The 20590-nt window shown below is 46.2% G+C and overlaps 1 long non-coding RNA gene across 2 annotated transcripts in view; it reads right to left on the bottom strand.

The window, feature by feature from the left end:
- The window catches only part of LOC137302371 (uncharacterized), a 39506-nt gene that overhangs the window by 16674 nt on the left and 2242 nt on the right, over positions 1-20590 (bottom strand). For both annotated transcript variants that reach the window (XR_010958445.1, XR_010958446.1), the window contains one exon: positions 16174-16263. This is a non-coding gene — a long non-coding RNA (uncharacterized lncRNA). The remainder of the gene's footprint in view (positions 1-16173; positions 16264-20590) is intronic.

The raw sequence follows: 20590 nt of genomic DNA, 5'->3' as shown, positions 1-20590 counted from the left end.
ACTGAGCCAGAAACTCAAAACAACAGAATCTCAAATTGACCAAACTAACCCAGAATATAAAACTGAACTGGGACCCTGAACCAATCCCAATTCTAAAGTGACCAACTCATGTAAAATGAATTATAAACAAAGAAAAGCCAAGAACCCAAATTTGTGTTGAAACTGAAAACAAGCCCAGAATCCAAGATTGAACCAAAGTCTTACACTGATTCATCAGCCTAAAAATATTCAACGCACGAAACATATCTCGAACCCAGAATGAACCCACATGACAAGGCTGAGACCGAAGGCTGAGCGTCAGGGATTTCTACAATCCCTCAGTGTTGGCATCAGTCTGGGCGTGTTGAGTCATCAGAGATCGTTGTCTATGTTTGTTGTTCTGTGTCAGTTTGTGGGTGTTGTGGTTTGGGGTTTCTCTGCTCAGTATTGGGGTAATGTGCACTGTTTCAGGTCCGTTTACAGATGCTGTGGTTTGCTGTGACAGTGCAGTTATCATTTTACAGGAGGCAGAAGCCCAATGTGTGATGCGATCGTTAGCTTTGGGTGTTTGATCAATGTGTGGATGGTGAGGTAAGTGTGTGGGGACTGGGTCAGTTTCTGGGTATTGTGTTTTTTTGCAGATGATGTGATTGGTTTGGGGCGTAATGTGGACAGCTTTAGGATGCTGACTCATTTGGGGAGATGGGATAGTCAGTCATTGAACACTGCCTCAGTTATGGTCCCTGAACACAGTTTGCAGTACCAGAGTCAGTTTCAGGGTGCTGTGGTCAGTTTCAGAGATACATGGTCTTAGCTTGAGGTGCTGTATTAGCTTGAGGTGCTGGGCCAGTTAGAGGTACTGTACTACTTGAAGAGCTAGGTTAGGTTAAGGTGCTGGACTAACTTGAGGTGCTAGGTTAGCTTGAGGTGTTGGATTAGTTTGGAGGCTGTATTATTTTGAAGTATTAGGTTATATTGAGGTTCTGGGCTGGTCTGAGGTGCTGTTTTTGCTTGAGGTATTAGATTATGTTGAGGTGCTGGATTACTTAGGGCAGCAGCTTAAGTTTGAGGTAATCTATTTACTGCAAGTGCAGTTTTAGCTTAAGTTACTGGGTTAGTTGGAGGTGCTGTATTAGATTGAGCTGCTGGGATAGTTTCAGCTTTTGTAAATGTCTGAGGTTCTTGATCAGTATGTTTCCAGCCTAACGAGGAAGGAAGCAGTGCTGGATCGAGTTCTGGGGAATGAAGTGGAGCAAGTTTCAATGGGAGAGTGTTTTGGAAACAGTGAACACAATATGATTAGGTTTAGAGTAATTATGGAAAAGTACAAGGACAATGAAAGTTGAAGATACTTAACCGGAAGAGGGTTAAATTCAGTGAGTTGAAAAGGGATCTGGCCCTTATGGAATGGGAACAAAGATTAACAGGTAAAACAGTTAAAGAGCAAAGGGAGGCCTTCAAGGAGGAGATAGTTCAGGTACTTCATCTGAACCTATCAGCATATCCTTCTATTCTTTTCTATGTTTGACTCGTTTATCAATTATCTCCCCTTTTCTATCATAAATGTCTTTACAACATTTTTGATTTCTGCTTCTAATGTCTTATCCATCTTGTTAGTGTCAATATTGAGGCAAAGTAATGATTCCACATTTCTGCCGTTACCTGTGAGTTTACCTTGTGCATCCCTTACTGGCCCTACCCCTATCATGATTTTCCTTTTGTTAGTTATGTGTCTGTAGAATACTTTACTTTTTAAAAAGTATTTTTTGATAATTTAATTTTGTAATTCCTCTTTGCCTTCCGAATAGGTTTTTTAAACTTATTTCCTAACCTCTTCATATTCCCTTTTGTCATCCTCTTCTTTATTGTCCAGGTGCTGAGTGTATGCCTTTTTCTTTAGTTTCAATTCTGATCTTATCTCTTTATTCATCCATGGTATTTCATTATTAGTGTCAGCGTCCGTGGAACAGTATCCCAGTGAGAGACCGTGTCCGTGGAACAGTATCCCAGTGAGTGTCAGGGTCCGTGGAACTGTATCCCAGTGAGTGTCAGTGTCCGTGGAACTGTATCCCAGTGAGAGTCAGTGTCCATGGAACTGTATCCCAGTGAGAGTCAGTGTCCATGGAACTGTATCCCAGTGAGTGTCAGTGTCCGTGAAACTGTATCCCAGTGAGTGTCAGTGTCCGTGGAACTGTATCCCAGTGAGTGTCAGTGTCCATGAAACTGTATCCCAGTGAGTGTCAGTGTCCGTGGAACTGTATCCCAGTGAGTGTCAGTGTCCATGAAACTGTATCCCAGTGTCAGTGTTCATGGAACTGTTCGCAGAGTGTGTCAGGATCCACAGAATAGTATTCGAGTGACAGACAATGTCCATGGAACTGAGAGAGTAGGTCCTCATGGAACTGTTCCCCAGTGAGAGTCAGGGTGCATCGAACTGTTCCCCAGTGAAAGTCAGGGTGCATAGAACTGTTCCCCAGTGAGAGTCAGGGTGCATAGAACTGTACCCCAGTGAGAGCCAGAGTGCACAGAACTGTACCCCAGTGAGAGTCAGAGTGCACAGAACTGTACCTCAGTGAGAGTAGGTGCCCATGGAAATGTACCCAGTGAGAATCATCGCCCATGGAACTGTACCCCAGTGACTGTCAGGGTCCATGGAACTGTACCCCAGTGACTGTCAGGGTCCATGGAACTGTCCCCCAGTGACTGTCAGGGTCCATGGAACTGTACCCCTGTGAATGTAGGCGCCCATAGAACTGAATCAAGTGAGAGGAAGGGCCCATTGAACTGCACGCTCACCCTCAGGAGTAGATCATTCATTCCCGCGATTCTGTTCTGCCATTCATTTAGATCATGGCTAATCTGTATCTTAACTCTTTTTACCCATCTTGTATATAATGGGCAGCATTTTAGCACCCGCTATCGGGTGCGTTCCTGGCGGGGGGGCCCCGAAAATCGGGAAATCCCGGAGTGGGACCACGCACTTCCGGGTTCCCCACTAACGCGCAGCCCCCGCTGGTGGGAATCCCACAGGCAATTATAGCCAGCGGGATGCCACTTGAACGTATTTATTTTGCTTGTTCAGGTCATTAACTGACCTGATTCAGGGATTATGTGAGGAGGGGTGGGATTTTAAAGGAAACTGGGACTGTTTCCCACACTGGGGGAAACACTCCCAGTTCAAATGGACCTGTTGCAGCTGTCAGCCTGTGGCAGCAGCAAAGGTCCATTTGACAGGTTGGGGGTGGGGGAGACCCTCACCCATTGCAGGAGGCCACTCAGTCACTTGGGACAAAGTTTGGCCTCCACCACCCTCCTCCTGACAACCAAAGTCACCAACTTGCACACTTACCCCGGGGTCCAGAGATATGTACCTACCTTGTGGACCCCCTCAGATGTACATCTTCCGGATGGGGGCCGCCGTAGCTGCAGTCATGACCTCCTCGGAGGGCGAACAGCATCACCAGCCTCACCGTCCACCTCTGACACGTGGAGCTCCACAACAGTGCGCTGTGACACATCCACCTGTACAGCAGGAGGGAGGGCTACCGCAGAGAGAGATGCGTCGCAGAGGGCACTACCCTCGCCACAGGGTCCACAGACCGAGGCTCAGCTTCCTGGACCTCTCTGAGCAGCAGTGCACACGGAGGCTCAGAGTCACTCGACATGTAGTCGTGGACATCTGCAGCCTCCTTCATGCCAAGCTGCTCCTGGCTGGCCCGAGCACCATCTTCTTACCTGTCGCTGTCAAAGTCACCACTGCCCTCAACAACTTCTCCGCATCCTTCCAGGGTGCAACCGGGGACATCGCCGACGTCTCTCAGCCGTCTGCACAAAAAAGCCCTGCAAATGCACCTACACCCACTCTGCAGTGACACAATGGATGGCATCAGTTGTGGGTCTTCATAGTGATCCTCAGGAAAGGGCATTATTGCACAAACCAGACAAGATTCGCGAAGACATGGCAGCAGTGGTGCCAATATAATATGTGATGTGAGTTGCTCAGAAATTAAATACAGGTAAACACCATGACAAACCCTCAAACACCCTTGTGCATCCCCTTCATGCTCACGACACGTTTGCCTTACGCTTCCTGCTGCACATATGTGATGCATGCCCTGTGGCTGCAGCACAGGTAGTGGCAGGTTGAGTGAGGCTGACTGTGAAAGAGATGCATGAGAGGGTGAGTATGAGATAGAGCCATGAGATTGTATGAGGATTGGGTTGAGTGGTAGTGGCGGGATGAGTACTGGCGAGGTGAGTAGGTGCAGGTAAGATGAGGATGAGGTTTGAGTGGGTATGAGGGGTGATGTGACAGAGTAGTGTTGGCAGTGCAGAAGGAGATGTGGGGTGGGGGCAGTGATGTGGCAGATGGAGTGTAGGGGAATGAGTCAGTGTACTCACTTTGGCTGACCTACTGACGTCATTGGAGCGCCTCCTGCACTGTATGCAGGTGGGCGATATGTTGGTGGTGCTGGTGACCTCCTCTGCCACCTCGAGCCAGGCCTTCCTGGTGGCAGAGGCAGGCCGCTTCCTCCCACCCGCCGGGGGGTGGGGAAGATCTCGGTCCTCCCCCTCCACCTCAACCCATGCATTGATACCTGGAGTGAGGCATCATTAAACTGGGAGCAGCCTTCCCCCTGGGCTGCTCCATGCTGTAATTTTTTCTAATTGTTGCAGCATCTGTCAGTGGAGGACTGTCCCTTTAAATAGAGCTCCTCCAGCTGACGGATCTGACTGCGCACGCGCAGTCCGCCCGACGCGCAGATCAGCAGTGGGGAACCCGGAAGACCAGGTAAATGGATCCACTTATGCTACGATCGCGCGGGGAGCTGACTGATTTCGCCGGGTGCGTTACCCACGTGCCCGATAGCCCCCCCGCCGAGAACCCGCAGCCCTGGTAACCCCGGGCCCAATGTATTTGGATTAGATGTCAATTATCTTCAATCTGTTTTTTTCTGGTTATCAACCCTCCTGTCAGTGGAAACAATTTCTCCTTATTTACTCAAAGGTCAGTTTATTTTTTAAACTTACCTCAGTGTGTCTTGCAGGCTTCTCGACAGGTTCCCCCTGTGGGGTGGCCTTCCTGCTCAGAAGTGGGTTAAATTTCAGGGGTTATGATGTGACCGAGGAGTCCGGCGGGAGACTCGTTAAAAGCCAAGATGAGTGGCGTTAAAACGGCCGATTGACGGGAATGGAGCAGGAAATGGAGCTGCTCCATTTTAACTGCTCCTGCGATCAGGGAGAGTTAAAATCACCCTGTTTCACATTGCATGATAGTCCACATGTGCCACTGGAGGGAAAGCTATAACTGCAAGTTATTCTTCCAGGTGTTATGAATGAGTTCGGGTCTATTCGTAACTATTCACCACATTACTAGTCAATGAAACAATGCATTACTTTGCTTTTAAGTCATACTCCATCTAAAACAAGGGTACGTTTTAATATCTGCGTCTGTCTCTCCCATGTCTGTCTGTCTGTCTCTCTCTCCCCGTCTGTCTCTCCCGTGTCTCCGTCTGTGTCTCCTGTCACTCACACATATATTGTGGGGAAAGGCCTGTCGCAATTAAGCCTCAGGCCCTCTCCATCCAAAATAGTGCCATGGTATTTGCCACCTTTTCTGAGGGTGCCTCTGTGTATAAATGTGCCAAGGATCACATGCCAGGCACTGTACTTATGTGGCAAATCACCTGTTCTCATTATAATGGACACATTTCAGCTGGCAGAAAGGTACAGGGAGAAATATGTGTTGCTAAATCACCCCTCTGCACCAACAATGTTTCAGTGAGTGATGGGGAGATGGGCTGAGATTTATAAATAGACTTGCAGTACATTCTCTCTCTCTCTCTGGTGTGTAACAGAAATGAGTCACAGTGACAGGAGCAGAAAACTGCTTGGATAGAGGATCTGACACAACACATTCAAGCTGGCGATGACTGGTGTGGCAGGATTGTAAATTTAAAGGGACATTACCATTTGGCTGGAGAGTTTTTAAGGGAAACGCGACTCCTCGAAGAGTTCACTTCAACCCGCCTGATACGTTGGCTGCGGTGGACAATTTTCTCCGTGTGGTCAATATATTTGCTGAATTGTAAACTATTCCACAGTGATTAACACTGAGCCTCAGTCATTTCTATATCTGAGGCCGTTTCTCCCCTTCTCTGGGTCTAAGACCTCCACCATTTCTGGTCTGAATCCAGCCACTGGAAGAGGGTGTAAGAGCAACCTGGGCAATTCTCCCTTGATCTCCCCCCACCACCTGTGGAGAGTCCCTGCCTCCCTGGCCCAGCCTTTGCTTGGTATCTTCCCCAGTGATAAGGTCGGGTTTAGAAACATGGCAGGTGGGTGAAAACCCGTATCTTACTGCTGGACCGGTCTTTTAAATTCAATTATAATTTTTATCCCTCAACCAACATCACTAAAACAGATGATCTGGTCATTATCACATTGCTGTTTGTGGGACCTTGCTGTGTGCAATGTACTGCCGTGTTTCCTACAGTAAAGCAGCAACTACACTTCAAAAGTACTTAATTGGTGGAGGAACCACCGAGGGAACAGGTTATTTTAGATCTCGTATTGTGTAATGAGACAGGGTTAATTAGCAAACTTATAGTAAAGGATCCTCTGGAGGAGAGTGAACATAATATGATAGAATTTCATATTCAGTTTGAGAGTGATGTGGTTAAGTCCGAAACTAGGGTCTTAAATATAAATAAAGCCAATTATGTAGGTTTGAGGGGCGAGTTGGCTGAGGTAGATTGGGAAATTAGATTAAAAGATATAACAGTAGACAAACAATGGCAAATATTTAAAGAAATAATTCATAATTCTCAACTAATATACATTCCCTTGAGGAATAAAACTCCATGGGAAAAGTGGTACAATTGTGGCTAATTGGAGAATTTAAGGATAATATTAGATTAAAAGAAGAGGCTTACAATGTAGTCAAAAAGCGTAGTTAGCCTGAGGATTGGGAGGGTTTTAGAAATCAGCAAAGGATGACCAAAAATTCATAAAGAGGGAGAAAATTGAATCTGACAGGAAACCAACAAGAAATATAAAAACAGATTGTAAGAGCTTCCACAAGTATGTGAAAAGGAAGAGATGAGTGAAAATAATCGTGGGTCCCTTCGAGGCAGAGACAGAAGAAATTATAATGGGGAGAAAGGAAATGGCAGAGATGTTAAACAAATATTTGATATCTGTCTTCAAAGTAGAGGACACAAAAAACATACCGGAAACAGTGGGGAACCAAGGGCCTAATGAGAGTGAGGAACTTAAAGTAATTAATATTAGTAAAGAAAAAATACTGGAGAAATTAATGGGACTAAAAGCCGAGAAACCCCCTGGACCTGATGGCCGACATCCTCGGGTTTTAAAAGAGGTGACTGCAGAGATAGTGGATGCATTGGTTGTGATCTTACAGAATTCCCCAGATTCTAGAATGGTCCCCGTGGATTGCAAGGCAGCAAATGTAACCCTGCCATTTAAGAAAGGAGTGAGAGAGAAAAGAGGGAACTGTGGGCTAGTTAGCTTGACATCAATCGTAGGAAAAATGCTAGAATGTATTATTAAGGACGTAGTAACAGGGCACCTCGAAAATCATAATATGATTAGGCAGAGTCATACTTTTTAATTTTCAAAGCGTAGAATCAAAGAAAGATTACAGCACGGAAGGAGGCCATTCGGCCCATCTCGTCCACGCCGGCTCCATGCCAGAGCAATCCAGCTCCTCCCAATCCCCCGCCCTATCCCCATAGCCCTGAAAATTTTTTACTTTCGAGTACTTATCCAGTCTCCTTTTAAAGGCAATGATTGAATCTGCCTCCACCACCCCCTCAGGCAGCGCATTCCAGATCATAACCACTCGCTGTGTAAAAAAGTTTTACATCATATCACCTTCGGTTCTTTTGCCAATCACCTTAAGTCTAAGCCTCTGGTTCTTGACCCTTCCGCCAATGGGAACAGTTTCTCTCTATCTACTCTGTCTTGACCCTTCATGATTTTGAACACCTCTATCAAATATCCTCTCAACCTTTTCTGTTCCAAAGAGAACAACCCGAGCCTCTCCAGTCTATCCATGTAAGAAAAGTCCATTATCCCTGGAATCATTCTAGTAAATCTCTTCTGCACCCTCTCCAAGGCCTTCACATCTTTCCGAAAGTGCGGTGCCCAGAACTGCACACAATATTCCAGTTGTGGCCAAACCAGTGTTTGAAAAGGTTTATTATGATTTCCTTACTTTTGTACTCTATGCCTCTATTTATAAAGCCCAGGATCCCGACCACTTTTTTAACCGCTTTCTCAACCTGCCCTGCCACCTTCAACGATTTGTGCACATATACCCCCAGATTTCACAGTTCCTGTACCCCTTTTAGAATTGTGCCCTCTAGTTTATATTGCCTCTCCACTTTCTTGCTACTGAAATATATCACTTCACATTTATCTGGTTTAAATTTCATCTGCCACGTGTCCGCCCATGCCATCAGCCTGTCTATATCCTCTTGAAGTCTATCACTATCCTCCTCACTGCACACTACCCTTCCAAGTCTCGTGTCATCTGCAAATTTGAAACTGTGCCCTGTACACCCAAGTCCAAGTCCTTAATATATATCAAGAAAAGCAGTGGTCCCAGCACCGACCCCTGGGGAACACCACTGTGCACCTCCCTCCAATCCGAAAAACAACCGATCACCACTACTCTCTGTTTCCTGTCACTTAGCCAATTCTGTATCCATGTTGTTATTGCCCCCTTTATTCCATGGGCCGCAACCTCGATGACAAGCCTACCATGTGGCACTTTATTAAATGCCTTTGGAACGTCCATATACACAAAGTCAACCGCATTGCCCTCATCTACCCTCTCTGTTACCTCATCAAAAAACTCTATCAAGTTAGTTAAACACGATTTGCCTTTAACAAATCCATGCTGGCTTTCCCGAATCAATCCACATTCGTCCAAGTGACTGTTAATTCTGTCCAGTATTATCATTTCCAGAAGTTTCCCCACCACTGAGGTTAAATTGACTGGCCTATTGTTGCTGGGTTTATCCTTACACCCTTTTTTGAACAAGGGTGTAACATTTGCAAATCTCCAATCCTCTGGCACCACTCCCATGTCGAAGGATGTCTGGAAGATTATGGCCAGTACCTCCCCAATTTCCCCCCTTACTTCCTTCAGCATCCTCGGGTGTATCCCATCCAGACCAGGTGACTTATCTACTTTAAGTACAGCTAGCCATTCTAGTACCTCTTCTTTATCAATTTTTAGCCCATCAGTATCTTAACTATATCTTCCTTTACCGAGACTCTGGCAGCATCTTCTTCCTTGGTAAAGACAGATGCAAAGTGCTCATTTAATACCTCAGCTGTGCCCACTGCCTCCATGAATAGATCTCCTTTATGGTCCATAATCGGCTCCACCCCTCCTCTTACTACCTGTTTACTGTTAACATGTCTGCAGGAGACTTTTGGATTCCCTTTTATGTTGGTCGCTAGTCTATTCTCATACTCTCTCTTTGCCCCTCTTATTTCCTTTTTCACTTCCCCTCTGAACTTTCTATATTCTGCCTGGTTCTCACTTGTGTTATCGACCTGACACCTGTCATACACCACTTTTTTCCGCTTCATCTTACTCTCGATCTCCTTTGTCATCCAGGGAGCTCTGGCTTTAGTTGCCCTACCTTTCTCCCTCGTTGGAATGTACCTTGTCTGTACCCAAATCATCTCCTCTTTAAAGGCTGCCCACTGTTCAATTACAGTTTTGCCTGCCAATCTATGATTCCAATTTACCTGGGCCAGATCTGTTCTCATCCCACTGAAATAGGCCCTCCTCCAGAAAGGGATGGACTGCAGACAGAGAGATCGAGGGACAGGGCAAAACGTGGGGATTGCGTCGAGAATGTGTCCGAGAAATTAAAAAGAGAGCAGGGTCAGGCACAGAAAAAAAGAGAGAGGGTAAAAAGTGATTGATGGGAACGAGAGGGACAAAAAGAAATGGAGAGAGGGAGGGGTAAGGAAACAGAGTGAGGTGGACACAGAGATGAGAACTCGGTTGGGAGAGAATAGGAGGTGGGGAGCAAGGTGGAGAGGGATGGGGAGCAAATGAAATGGGACGGGGAGCAAATGAAATGGGACAGGGAGGAAGTGAGAGAAACCAGCATGCAGGTAGTGGGAGGCAAAAGAAGCAGGGGAAACAGGAATAGTGAGAGAGTCAGGGAGAGACGGAGACAGGTACAGAGCGAGAGAGCGAGCGAGAGCGAGCGCGAGAGCGAGAGCGAGAGAGAGAGCGAGAGCGCGAGAGAGAGAGCGAGAGCGAGAGCGAGAGCGAGAGCGAGAGCGAGAGAGAGAGCGAGAGCGAGAGCGAGAGAGAGAGCGAGAGCGAGAGCGAGAGAGAGAGCGAGAGCGAGAGCGAGAGAGAGAGCGCGAGAGAGAGCGAGAGCGCGCGAGAGAGAGAGAGCGAGAGAGAGAGAGCGAGAGAGCGCGAGCGAGAGAGCGCGAGCGAGAGAGCGAGAGCGAGAGAGCGAGAGAGAGAGAGCGAGAGAGAGAGAGCGAGAGAGAGAGAGCGAGAGAGAGAGAGCGAGAGAGAGAGAGCGAGAGAGAGAGAGCGAGAGAGAGAGAGCGAGAGAGAGAGAGCGAGAGAGAGAGAGCGAGAGAGAGAGAGCGAGAGAGAGAGAGCGAGAGAGAGAGAGCGAGAGAGAGAGAGCGAGAGAGAGAGAGCGAGAGAGAGAGAGCGAGAGAGAGCGCGAGAGAGAGAGCGAGAGAGAGAGCGAGAGAGAGAGCGAGAGAGCGCGAGAGAGAGAGCGAGAGAGAGAGCGAGAGAGCGCGAGAGAGAGAGCGAGAGAGCGCGAGAGAGAGAGCGAGAGAGCGCGAGAGAGAGAGCGAGAGAGCGCGAGAGAGAGAGCGAGAGAGCGCGAGAGAGAGAGCGAGAGAGAGCAAGAGAGAGCAAGAGAGAGCGAGAGAGAGAGCGAGAGAGAGAGCGAGAGAGAGAGCGAGAGAGAGAGCGAGAGAGAGCGAGAGCGAGCACGGCATACAGACAGAGAGGCATACAGACACCATGTTGCAGGTCAGCCATTCTTTAAGATTATCTCAGCTATTTTGATTCACAGATGATTCATTTTATTGAGATAAGGGGCATTTATTATTGAATGGCAGGGGATCTCATTTGCTAAATCAGTTGATCCATTTTCTGCAGCAGATCACGTGCAGTGTTCAGAGTAACACTTGGCTCAATCGATAGGGTGACAGGATCTGGGATTTAGTTGGGAGGATCTACAATTTTGCTTCCAGTGCATGGAATGTAATTTACAGGGTCTGGGGTGGAGTTTCATTCTGTGTACACTTTTGTAAAACATTTTGAAAACAATAGTGAGCGAGCCCCAGTTGGAGTGGGATGGAGAGTTTCATTAACCCAGTACGGGGTGTGTCAACACCTGGAGATTTATTACAGTAAAGAGAGAGCAGGTCCCCAGTGACAGCAGGAGCAGAGTTTTAGCAACACAGCACAGGGAGATTTCTTACACATTCCAACCCCTTACTGGTAAAGTTACACATTGTACAAAAGGGATCCAACAAACTCCTGAAGTTTGTCATTCAGTAACTAACAGGGTTATTCATAAATCAGTGATAACGCCCAGTGTGCAACCTGCTGTCCACAGGAACTGAGCTAACTGGAGCCTTGTACATTTTTTTTTATGTCCCTGTGCGCCTGACCCCGTGTCCCTGTGCGCCTGACCCCGTGTCCCTGTGCGCCTGACCCCGTGTCCCTGTGCGCCTGACCCCGTGTCCCTGTGCGCCTGATCCTGCCATCATCACCCTGCTCCTGAAAAGTCCCACCCTTGACCCCTATGTCCTTGCAAACCACCACCCCATCTCCAACCTCCTTTTCCTTTCCAAAGTCCGCCCCTGCCACAGTACTGAAACGGCCCGAATCAAAGCCACAAATGACATCCTATGTGACTGTGACCATAGTAAACTCTCCCTCCTCATTCTTCTCGACCTGTCTGCAGCCTTTGACATGGTTGACCACATCATCCTCTTCGAATGATAGAAAGGTTACAGCAAGGAAGGAGGCCATTTGGCCCATCGAGTCTGTGCTATGCAAGAGCAATCCAGCTCGTCCCACTCCCCTGCCCTACCCCCGTAGCCCTGAAATTTTTTTACTCTCAAGTACTTATCCAGTTCCCTTTTGAAGGCCACGATTGAATCTGCCTCCACCACCCCCTCAGGCAGTGCATTCCAGATCCTAACCACTCGCTGTGTAAAATGTTTTTCCTCATGTCACCTTTGGTTCTTTTGCCAATCACCTTAAATCCATGTCTTCTAGTTCTTGACCCTTCCACCAATGGGAACAGTTTCTCTCAACCGACTCTGTCGAGACCCTTCATGATTTTTGAATACCTCTATCAAATCTCCTCGTAACCGTCTCTGCTTCAAGGAGAAAAGCCCCAGCTTCTCCAGCCTATCCACGTTACTAAAGTCCCTCATCCCTGGAATCATTGTAGTAGATCTCTTCTGCACCCTCTCTAAGGCCTTCACATCTTTCCTAAAGTGAGGTGCCCAAAACTGGACACAATACTCCAGTTGTGGCCGAACCAGTGTTTTATAAAGGTCTATCATGACTTCCATACTTTTGTACTCTATGCTTCTATTTATAAAGCCCAGAATCCTGGAAGCTTTTTTAACCGCTTTCTCAATCTGCCCTGCCACCTTCAACGATTTATGCACATATACCCCCAGATCTCTCAGTTCCTGTACCCCTTTTAGAGTTGTGCCCTCTAGATTATATTGCCTCTCCTTGTTCTTCCTACCGAAATATATCACTTCGCATTTTTCTGCAAAAAATTTCATCTGCCACTTGTCCACCCATGCCACCAGCATGACTGTATCCTCTTGAAATTTATCACTATCTGTCTCACTGTTTACTTCCTTTCCAAGTTTTGTGTCTTCTGCAAATTTTGAAATTGTGCTCTGTCCATCCAAGTCCAAGTCATTAATATATATCAAGAAGAGCAATGGTCCCAGCACTGATTCCTGGGGAACACCACTGTACACCTCCCTCCAGTCCAAAAAACAACTGTTCACCACTACTGATTCCTGTTCCTTAGCCAATTCTGTATCCATGTTGCTACTGCCCCCTTTATTCCATGGGCCACAATCTTGATAAGCCTAATAACAGCACTTTATCAAACGCCTACTGAAAGTCCATATACATCACATCAACTGCATTTCCCCCAACTACCCTCTCCGTTACCTCATCATTTTGCCTTGAACAAATCCATGCTGGCTTTCCCAAATCAATCCATACTCATCCAAATGTCTGCTAATTCTGTCTCAGATTATCGTTTCCAAAGGTTTCCCCACCACAGAGGTTAAACTGACTGGCCTATAGTTGCTGGGTTTATCCTTACACCCTTTTTTGAACAAGGGAGTAAAATTTGCAATTCTCCAGCATCACCCCCGTATCTAAGGATGTTTGGAAGATTATGGCCAGTACCTCCACAATTTCCACTCTTACTTCCCTCAGCAACCGAGGATGCATCCCGTCTGGACCGGGTGACTTATCTATTTTAAGTACAGCTAGCCTTTCTAGTACCTCTCCTTTATCAATTTTTAGCCCATCCAGTATCTCAACTATATCTTCCTTTACTGAGACGCCAACTCCTCTCGTCCGTCGTCCAGCTGGGTGGGACTGCGCTCGCCTGGTTCCAATCTTATCTATCCAGTCGTAGCCAGAGAATCTCCTGCAATGGCTTCTTTTCCCACTCCCAGACCGTCAATTCTGGAGCACCCAAGGATTTATCCTTGGCCCCCTCCTATGTCTCATCTACATGCTGCCCCTTGACGACATCGTCCGAAAACACAATGTCAGGTTCCACATGTGCACTGACGACACCCAGCTCTACTTCACCACTACCTCCCTCGAACCCTCCACTGTCTCTGATTTGTCACATTGCTTGTCCAACATTCAGTACTGGATGAGCAGCAATTTCCTCCAACTAAATATTGCTAAGAACATAAGAAATAGGAGCAGGAGTAGGCCAATCAGCCCCTCGAGCCTGCTCCGCCATTCAATAAGATCATGGTTGATCTGATCCTAACCTCAAATCTAAATTCATGTCCAATTTCCTGCCCGCTCCCCGTAACCCCTAATTCCCTTTACTTCTAGGAAACTGTCTATTTCTGTTTTAAATTTATTTAATGATGTAGCTTCCACAGCTTCCTGGGGCAGCAAATTCCACAGACCTACTACCCTCTGAGTGAAGAAGTTTCTCCTCATCTCAGTTTTGAAAGAGCAGCCCCTTATTCTAAGATTATGCCCCCTAGTTCTAGTTTCACCCATCCTTGGGAACATCCTTACCGCATCCACCCGATCAAGCCCCTTCACAATCTTATATGTTTCAATAAGATCGCCTCTCATTCTTCTGAACTCCAATGAGTGGAGTCTCAATCTACTCAACCTCTCCTCATATGTCCGCCCCCTCATCCCCGGGATTAACCGAGTGAACCTTCTTTGTACTGCCTCGAGAGCAAGTATGTCTTTTCTTAAGTATGGACACCAAAACTGTATGCAGTATTCCAGGTGCGGTCTCACCAATACCTTATATAACTGCAGCAATACCTCCCTACTTTTATATTCTATCCCCCGAGCAATAAAAGCCAACATTCCGTTGGCCTTCTTGATCACCTGCTGCACATGCATACTAACTTTTTGATCTTCTTGCACTAGGACCCCCAGATCCCTTTGTACTGCAGTACTTTCCAGTTTCACGCCATTAAGATAATAACTTGCTCTCTGATTTTTCCTGCCAAAGTGCATAACCTCACATTTTCCAATATTGTATTGCATCTGCCAAATCTCCGCCCACTCACCCAGCCTGTCTATATCCCCCTGTAGGTTTTTTATGTCCTCCTCACTCTCCACTTTCCCTCCCATCTTTGTATCATCTGCAAACTTTGATATGTTACACTCGGTCCCCTCCTCCAAATCGTTAATATAGATTGTAAAGAGTTGGGGACCCAGCACCGACCCCTGCGGAACACCACTGGTTACTGGTTGCCAGTCCGAGAATGAACCATTTATCCCAACTCTCTGCTTCCTGTTAGATAACCAATCCTCCACCCATGCCAGAATATTACCCCCAATCCAGTGATTCTTTATCTTGAGCAATAATCTTTTATGTGGCACCTTGTCGAATGCCTTCTGGAAGTCTAAATACACTACGTCCACTGGTTCCCCTTTATCCACCCTGTACGTTATGTCCTCAAAGAACTCAAGCAAATTTGTCAGACATGACTTCCCCTTCGTAAAGCCATGCTGACTTTGTCCTGTTAAATTATGTTCATTGATCGAAGATCGAAAGATTGAAGATCGAAGAACAAAGATCGAAGCCATTGTCTTCGGGCCCCGCCACAAACACCATTCCCGAGCCACCGACTCCATCCCTCTCCCCGGTCACTGTCTGAGGCTGAACCAGACCATTCATAACCTTGGCGTCCTATTTGACCCTGGGATGAGTTTCCGACCACATATCTGCTCTATCACGAAGTCCATCTACTTCCTCCTCCATAACATCGCCCGTCTCCGTCCCTGCCTCAGCTCATCTGCTGCTGAAACCCTTATCCATGCCTTTGTTATCTCTAGACTTGACTATTCCAATACTCTCCTGGCCGGCCTCCCATCTTCCATCCTCCATAGACTTGAGCTCGTCCAAAACTCCCGTATTTTAATTCGCAGCAAGTCCCGTTCACCCAAGACTCCTGTGCTCGCTGACCTACATTCATTCCCGGTCCAGCAACACCTCGATTTTAAAATTCTCATCCTTCATTTCAAAACTCTCCATGGCCCTCACCCCTGCCTATCTCTGTAACCTCCTCCAGCCCTACAACCCTCCGAGAACTCTGCGCTCTCCAATTCTGGCCTCTTGTGCATCCCTGATTTTAATCGTTCCACCATTGGCGGCCGTGCCTTCGGCTGCCTAGATCCTAAGCTCTGGAATTCCTTCCCTAAACTTCTTCATCTCTCCACCTCTCTTCCTTTAAGACGCTCCTTAAGCCTAACTCTTTGGCTAAGCTTTTGGTCACCCGTCCTAATATCTCTTTATGTGGCTCAGTGAAAAATTCTGTTTGATAATCACTCCTGTGAAGCACCTTAGGATGTTTTACTGCATTGAAGGCGATATTGGCCAAGGTGCTTACCCAGAGGAAGGGAGGAACCATCACAGGCCGAGTCTCACTGGGCAGCTGTCCGACAACTCCGAGCGGCTGATTAGATTCGAGAATCTGTCACTGGAATACAATAGGATTATTTTTGAGCAAACGGTTATATTTAATTTGAATATATTTGTCATTAATGGCATTTGATTGATTTACTTTAACATTAAATTGTTCTTTTCTTTCCACTCTTTTTTGGATTAAATTCACTCACAATATCAGCTGCCAACTCCAGTTTGTGAGGGATATCAAGGACAACACTAAAGGTTTTTACAAGTATATTAAGAAAAAGGTGACTAAGAGTAATGTGGTCCCTTAAAGACAGACGCAGGGGATTGTAGTAATTGAAAGGCAAGGAGGGTGAAGAATTCCAAAAATTCGTACAGGAGAACTTTCTTAATTAGTATATTTCTAGCCCAACAAGGGAGGAAGCAGTGCTGGATCTAGTTTTAGGGAATGATGTAAGGCAAGTGGAGTGTATTTCAGTGGGGGAACATCTGGGTAATAGTGATCATAATATAATTTGGTTTGAAGTAGTTACGGAAAGGGACAAAGAAAAATCAAAGGTGAAAATATCCAACTGAAAGAGAGACAATTTCAGTGATTTGAGAAGGGATCGAACACAGGTGGACTGGAAACAAAGATTGGCCAAAAAAAAACAGTAAACGAGCAATGGCAGGTCTTCAAGGTGGAGGTAGTTCGGGTATAAACCAAGGATTTTCCCATAAGGAGGAAAGATACGGCATCCAAAGCTCGAGCTCCCTGGATGACAAAGGAAATAGAGCTTAAAATAAAACAGAAAAAGGTCAGGTACAGAATACAGCACAAAACCAGGAGAGTGTGCAGGGGGAAATTGAAAAGGAAACAAGAAGGGCAAAGAGAGAATATGAGAAAAGATTAGTGGGTAACATAAATGGAAACCCAAAAATCAAAAAGTAAAAGGATCAAAAAGGAATGGTGGGGCCAATCAGGGACAAAATAGGAAATCTGCTTGTGGAGGCAGAGGGCATGACTGAGATACTGAATGAGGACTTTGCATCTGTCTTCACAAAAGAAGAGGATGAAGTTAATGTCGCAGTGGAGGAGGAGGGAGCAGAGATATTGGATAGGATCAAAATAGATAGAAAGGAGGTGCTAAATAGGTTGGCATCACTCAAAGTGAACAAGTCCCCCGGTCCAGGTGGGATGCATCCCAGGCTGCTGAGGGAAGCAAGGGTGGAGATAGCAGAAGCTCTGACCACAATCTATCAATCCTCCTTGGATATGGGAGTGGGGCCAGAGGACTGGAGGATTGCAAATATTACACCCCTTTTCAAAAAAGGGGAGAGGGATAAAACTGGTAACTACGGGCCAGTCAGTCTAATATCAGTGGTGGGAAAACTACTGGCGACCATTGTCAAGGACAAAATTAATTCTCACTTGGAGAGGCATGGGTTAATAAGGAACAGCCAGCATGGATTTCTTAAAGACAAATCATGTCTGACGAACCTGATTGAATTCTTTGATGAAGTAACAGAGAGGGTTGATGGAGGTAGTGCAGTAGCTGTTGTATATATGGACTTTCAAAAGGCATTTGATAAAGTACCACAGAACAGACTTATTTGGAAAACAGAAGCCCATGGGATTAAAGGAAAAAATTGGTGGTAACTTGGGTACATAATTGGCTAGGGGAAAGGAAACAGAGAGCAGTGGTGAACGGATGTTTTTCTGACTGGACAGAAGTATGCAGTGGGGTCCCCCAGGGGTCAGTATTAGGACCATTACTTTTCTTGTCATATAAAAATGACCTGGATTTGGGTTTCGGGAGCACAATTTCAAAGTTTGCGACTGATACAGGACTTAGCAACGTAGTAAATAGTGAGGAGGACAGTCGCAGATTTCAGGAGGACATAGACAGACTGGTAAAATGGGCAGACACAGGGCAGATGCAATTTAAGACGGACAAGTGTGAAGTGATGCACTTTGAGAGGAACAAAACGGAGAGGCTGCATAATCTCAATGGGACTATTTTGAGGGGAGTGCAAGAACAGAGGGACCTGGGGTACAGAGTCACAAATCTTTGAAGGTGGCAGGGCAAGTTGAAAAGGTGGTTAAGAAAGGGTATGGGAAACTTGGCTTTGTAAATAGGGGCATTGAATACAAAAACGAGGAAGTTATGCTGAACCTTTACAAATCACTGGTTAGGCCTTAGCTGGAGTATTGTGGACAATTCTGGGCACTGCACTTCAGGAAGGATGTCAAGGTCATGGAGAGGGTACAGAGGAGGTTTACCAGGATGGTACCAGGGATGAGGGACATCAGTTATGTGGAGAGGTTGGAGAAGCTGGGATTATTCTCCTTAGAGCCGGGGATAAGGGGAGATTTAATAGAGGTGTTCAAAATCAAGAGGGGTTTTGATAGTTTCTCCCTACTTGCTCTGTTTCCTCTGGCAAGCGGGTCGGTAACCAGAGGTCATACATTTAAAATAATTGGCAAAAGAACTAGAGAGGAAATGAGGAGAAGTTTTTCTTCATACAGAGAGTTGTTAAGATCTGAAACGCACTCCCTGAAAGGGAGAAATCAGATTCCATGGGAATTTTGAAAGGGCAATTAGACATCTACTTGAAGAGGACTAATATGCAGGGTTATGGGGAAAGAGCTGGAGTGTGGGACTAAATTGGACAGCTCTTTCAAAGGCACGATGAATGGCCTCCTTCTGTTCTGTAAGTTTCAATGAAAAGTGGGTAAAATAGTGTGTGAGAGAGGGAGTGAGTCACAGAGAGTCTGTGTGAGAGAGGGAGTGAGTCTCGGAGAGTCTGAGAGTGTGTCTCGGAGAGTCTACATCTGGATGAAGGAGAGTCTGAGAGGTAGGGTGGGAGGGAGAGAGAGAGGGAGAGAGGGTTTGTGAGAACGGGCAAGAGAGAATATTGGAGACAGGAAAGAGAAACAGTCTGTGTGTAAGAGAGAGAGGAAAGGGGAAGAGAGCCTGTTTGTGCATGCAACTAAGGGATAGAAATGTGAGAAGTTGGAGAGAAATGAGAGATTGCATGGATAAAAGGACAGAAAACTGAGAGTTGTGGTTAACAGATGTTTCTTGCACTGGAAGGATTTAAACAGTGGCGATCCCCGGGGTCAGTGTTGGCACCATTGCTTTTCTCAATATCTGTGGATAGAAATGATCTGGACTTGGGTGTAGGGGGCACAATATCAAAATTTGCAGCTGCCACAAAGATAAGGAGTGAGATTAACCATGAAGAGGATTATCAACAACTTCAGGAGGAGGCAGACAGGTGAGCAGATTGGGCAGGGAGATGTGAGATGGAATTTAATGGGGAGAGATGTGAGGTGAGAAGAATAAGGAGAGGAAATAGACACTATACTGTAAAACTGTAAAAGGAGAAGAGGAGCAGAGAGATTTAGGGATTCAGATACACAAATCTTTAAAAGTGGGAGGACAAGTTGATAAAGCTGTTTTACAAAAACCCCCATGGGATCCTAGGATTTATAAATAGGGGCATAGAGTATAAAAGGAAAGAGTTAATGCTACACCTGGACAAATCATTGGTTAGGCCACAGTCAGAATATTGTGTCCAGTTTTTGGTGCATTACTTTAGTAAGAATGTCGCAGCCATGGAGAGGGGCAGAAGAGATTCACTAAGATGATCCCAAGGATGAGAGTCTTCACATAACTTTTCATGAGAGCAGAGAAGTTTAAATAAGATCAGAGAGAGGGATCAAAATTATGAGGGGGTTTTGATAAAGTAAATGAGGGAAAACTATTTCCACTAGTACGGGTACAGTAGCACAGTGGTTATGTTACTGGACTAGTAATCCTAGAGGCTCGGACTAATATTCCGGAGTCATGAGATCAAATCCACGGCAGCTGGGAAATTTAAATTCAATTAATTAAATAAAATCTGGAATTTAAAAAAAAATACTATCAGTAATGGTGGCCATGAAACGACCGGATTGTCGTAAAGACCCATCTGGTTCACTGATGCCCTTTAGGGAAGGAAACCTGCCGTCCTTACCCGCTCTGGCCTAAGTGTGACTCCAGACCCACAGCAATGTGGCTGATTCTTAATCGCCCTCTGAAATGGTCTAGCAAGCCACTCAATTGTTCAAGATAGGTGGCACACCACCACCCTCTCAAGGGCAACTGGGCAGGGTAATAGATGCTGGCCTTGCCAGCGACGCCCACATCCCAGTTCGTGAGTCGGTAACTGGAGGGCATCAAATTAAGAGAGGTTGGTTTTCTTTTTGATGCAGAGGGTTGTTAGGACAATGGAATGTCTGACCAGAAACAATGAGGGAAGCAGAATTTAAAAGGGAAGTGAATCAATATCTGAAGAAGAAAAGATGAAAGATCTTGAAAGGCCTTCGATGAGGTACCGCATTGTAGGTTCATGACCAAGGTCAGAGC

The sequence above is a fragment of the Heptranchias perlo genome, chromosome 35, assembly GCF_035084215.1.
Source record: "Heptranchias perlo isolate sHepPer1 chromosome 35, sHepPer1.hap1, whole genome shotgun sequence".
NCBI classification, from domain to species: Eukaryota; Metazoa; Chordata; class Chondrichthyes; order Hexanchiformes; family Hexanchidae; genus Heptranchias; species Heptranchias perlo.
Note: the sequence above shows the minus strand (reverse complement) of the source record. Positions and strands in the feature narration are given on the sequence as shown.